At 41.2% G+C, this 4,135-nt stretch overlaps 1 pseudogene; it reads left to right on the forward strand.

Moving 5' to 3' along the window:
- The first annotated feature begins 1,575 nt into the window (after positions 1–1,575).
- LOC112916540 (elongation factor 1-gamma-like) lies at positions 1,576–3,118 on the forward strand (annotated as a pseudogene).
- Positions 3,119–4,135: the final 1,017 nt, after the last annotated feature.

The following is a 4,135-nucleotide window of genomic DNA, read 5'->3' on the forward strand; positions in this document are numbered from 1 at the left end:
CCACAAATTAGGAGTACTGGCAGAGAAGAGGAGGAAGGAAGGAGAATAAATGCAGAATATTTCTAACCCTTCTTCCCTCCTCTATCCCTGAAGAGTGTATTCCTGTAGCATTATGTTCTGTGAGTCAACTCTCTTAACAAAAATCTGAGTCCAGTAACTGCTCTTCTCTTACTCTTTAGGCTTAAAAGAGATTATGTATCCTGCTAGTACCAGTTTTTATTTTTTATTTAAAAAAATTTTTTTTAAATTTATTTATGATAGTCACACACACAGAGAGAGAGAGAGGCAGAGACATAGGCAGAGGGAGAAGCAGGCTCCATGCACCGGGAGCCCGATGTGGGATTCGATCCCGGGTCTCCAGGATCGCGCCCTGGGCCAAAGGCAGGCGCCAAACCGCTGTGCCACCCAGGGATCCCCTACCAGTTTTTAGACAATGCAGTAACTCTAGTGTTTTCCTGATAATCCTACACTTAGCTTTGTCCTTTCATTCAGCACTTCTCAATTCGCTCAGTTTGGGTGAACTATTTTTTTCTATCTTGGACATTAACTGTAGTGAATTCTATATATAGGAAATTTTGGTTTATCAATATTTTATTTACTGATTCCAGGAGTTTGTCATACTTTAAAAGATATTGTCATACAAGTATTTTATAAAGTGTCTCATGTTTCCTTTTACCACCTTTTTTTTTTTTCATGCTGTATTATCTTTATGTATAAAGACTTCTAACCATATCAACAAGAGACCAATTCACCCACTGCTCTGTTTGGCTGCCAGTGTCTTGTCTCTCCATCAATGGTGAGGTAAATACCCTTACCATGGGGAAGAGAAATCCATGGTTTATTGCCTTTGCCAATAACAAAAATGTTGGAAGCTTCAAATTTACATTCAAATCTATGATTCATATGGTATTTCTTATGGTATTAGAAATAAGGTATTACTCATTTCCCCCTCCTCCACAGTTTTGTGGCTATTTTTACTGGTTTATTTTCTGTTTGACATTTTGAAACTGCTTATCAAATAAAAATATAATACTGGTATTTTTATTGAATAAATAAATATAAAATTTGTAGATTAACTTAGGGGTAAGTGAAATCTTTGAGTTCACTTAGTCATGAATAGTACTATTTCCATTTGTTTAAGTCTTCATTTGTATTTCTCACTAGTTTTTGTTTCCTTTGGAGAGGTTTTTTTTTTTAAAGGTCCTTTACCCTAGATATTTTACACAATTGTTACTGTAAATGTTGTCTCCTTTCATTAGAACTTGTAGCAGGTTTTGATTTACACATATGAAGCCTAGTTATTCCTGATATGACTAATTTTGAACCCAGCCACTTTATCTTATGTTTGTAATAGTTATAAAGTTTCCAAGTTTTCCTTTTAACCAGCCTCTGGTAAGAGAAAAACAGAAGCAGCTCTCAGATTCTGTGTTCAACAGAAACTCTAAACAGGAGGTGATCCTTTAACTGAGTCCAAAGGTTCAAATGGGACTCTGACAGTTGCAAATAAAGGTAAGAGATAAATGGGAAGAATGTTCCAGGTTATGAAAGGAACAGCTTTTTCTTTGTGGAATCACGATGCCAGCCAGGACCCTATACACATATCCTGAAAACTGGAGGGCCTTCAAGCCTCTCATTGCTGCTCAGAACAGCAGGGCTCCAAGTACTCTCTGCACTACCCCACTTCCACTTTAGCCAAACCAACTACACCCCTGAATTTCTTTTTTTTTTTTTTTAAGATTTTATTTATTTATTCGTGAGACACACACACACACACACACACACACACACACACACACAGAATGAGAGAGAGAGAGGCAGAGACAGAGGCAGAGGGAGAAGCAGGCTCCATGCAGGGAGACCGACATGGGACTAGATCCCGGGACTCCAGGATCAGGCCCTGGGCTGAAGGCGGCGCTAAGCTACTGAGCCACCCGGGCTGCACTACACCCCTGAATTTCTTCATAAATTTCCTGCCAGCAAGATTCCAGAATTTGAAGGTGATGATGGTTTCTCTGTGTTCGAGGGAAGTGCCATTGCCTACTGTGTGAGCAATGAGAAGCTACAGGCAAGTACCACAGAGCCAGCAGCTCAAGTGGTACAGTGGGTGAGCTTTGCGGATAGTGACATAGTGCTCCAAGCGAGTACCTGGGTGCTCGCCACTTTTGGCATTGTGCACCACAACAAGTAGGCCACAGAAAAGGCAAAGGAGATGAGGCCAATTCTGGGGCTACTGGATGCTTACTTAAAGATGAGGACTTTCCTGGTGGGCAAATGTGTGATGCTGCTGATATCACAATTGTCTGTCATGACTCAATAAACAAATCCTGGAGGCTTCTTTCCACCAGCCCTTCTCCAACACTGACCACTGGTTCTTCACTTACATTAACTAGCCCCATTTGGGGGCTATTTGGGGGGAGGTGAAACTCCATAAGAAGATGGCCCAGGTTGATACTAAAAAGTTTTCAGAGAGCCAGCCCGAAAAGGACACCCCATGGAAAGACAAAGTTTCTTGAGAAGAGAAGCGGAAGCCCCATGCTGAGTGGAAAGTGGGAAAAAAAGGGCTGCTGCCCCTGCTTCTGAGGAGGAGATGGATGAATGTGAGCAGGTGCTGGCTGCTGAGCCAAAGGCCAAGGATCCCTTTACTCACTTGCCTAAGAGTACCTTTATGTTGGATGAATTTAAACACAATACCCCAATGAAGACATCCTGTCTGTGGTGCTGCCACTTGTTTCAGAGCACTTTGATAAGGATAACTGGTCTCTGTGGTATTTTGACTACTGCTTTCCTGAAGAGCTCACCCAGACCTTCATGAGCTGCAACTTCATCATCAGAATGTTCCAGGGGTTGGACAAACTGAGGAAGAATGTCTTTGCCAGGTGTCATTCTCTTTGAAACCAACAATAGCAGCACCGTTTCTTGAGTCTGGGTCTAAGGCCAGGAGCCTGCCTTTCTGCTGAATCCATATTGTCAGGCGGACTTCAAGTCATATGTGGCAGAAGCTGGATCCTAGCTGTGAGGAGACCCAGATGCTTGTTCAGGAGTACTTTTCCTGGGAAGGGGGCCTTCCACCTTCCAGCATGTGGGCACAGCATTCAATCATGGCAAGATCTTCAAGTGAACATCTCTTACCATCACCTAGCTGCCTGCACCTTCTTGAAAGAAGATGGGGATTATTAAAGGAAACTGAACATTGAGGGGAAAAAGAGGAAGGAATATAAGATAATGGTTAAAAGAGACAAAGTTCATGGTCAGCTTGAGAGCTTAGATGTCATTCAATATCATGGGGCAATGGGCTATGAAATGGAGAGTGGTGAGACATGAAAAAGGTAAGAAGAAATGAGTTCATTTAGGGCCCTAAAAGAAGGATCTCAAAAATCATGTTAAGAACAGTGGAAACAATTGAAGAATTTTAGCAGAAGACCAGGTATGAAGACGATCAGTGTGGAGAGTGAAGTTTTGTGGTTCAAGTGTGTTGGTACAAGTGTGTTGCAATAATATGAGATATAAACTTTATGACACAAATAAAGAGGAATGCATGGGTTGAAGACCTTTTAATGAGGTAGCATCTGCAAAACTTGATGACTAACTAGAAGAGAGCAAAAAAGAGAGGGAGAAATGAAGGATTCTGACTGGAGCAATACATGGAGCAGGGAAGGATTTGTGAGAAGGGGATCTGATCAGATTTGTTGGGGGTGCATTTAAGAAGTCTGTAGAACATATACATATTAATTTACAAAGTAGGTCTATGTGTTAGATCTAGTCATTCACTTATTTGACAAATGTTAATTAAATGCCCTTTCTAAATCAGATGCTTTCTCCCTGGCAGGAGGGGAAATTGGAATAAGGCTCCTGCACTACTATAACAATCAAGATAGGACATTATGAAAATATTTATTACTTACATATTTTATATCCAGAAAGAAAACAAAGTGACTATTATGGCCTGTATTATGTCTCTTTAAAATTCATGTGAAGCCCCAAACCCCAGCACCTCAGAATGTAGGTGTATTTGGAGATAAGATCCTTAAAGAGGTGATTAAGTTAAAATGAGACTGTTAGAGCTGGGCTCTAATCCAATGTGACTGCTGTACTTATAAGGAGAGGAAGAGGCACCAGGAATGCCCACATACAGAGG

The sequence above is a fragment of the Vulpes vulpes genome, chromosome 3, assembly GCF_048418805.1.
Source record: "Vulpes vulpes isolate BD-2025 chromosome 3, VulVul3, whole genome shotgun sequence".
NCBI lineage: Eukaryota > Metazoa > Chordata > Mammalia > Carnivora > Canidae > Vulpes > Vulpes vulpes.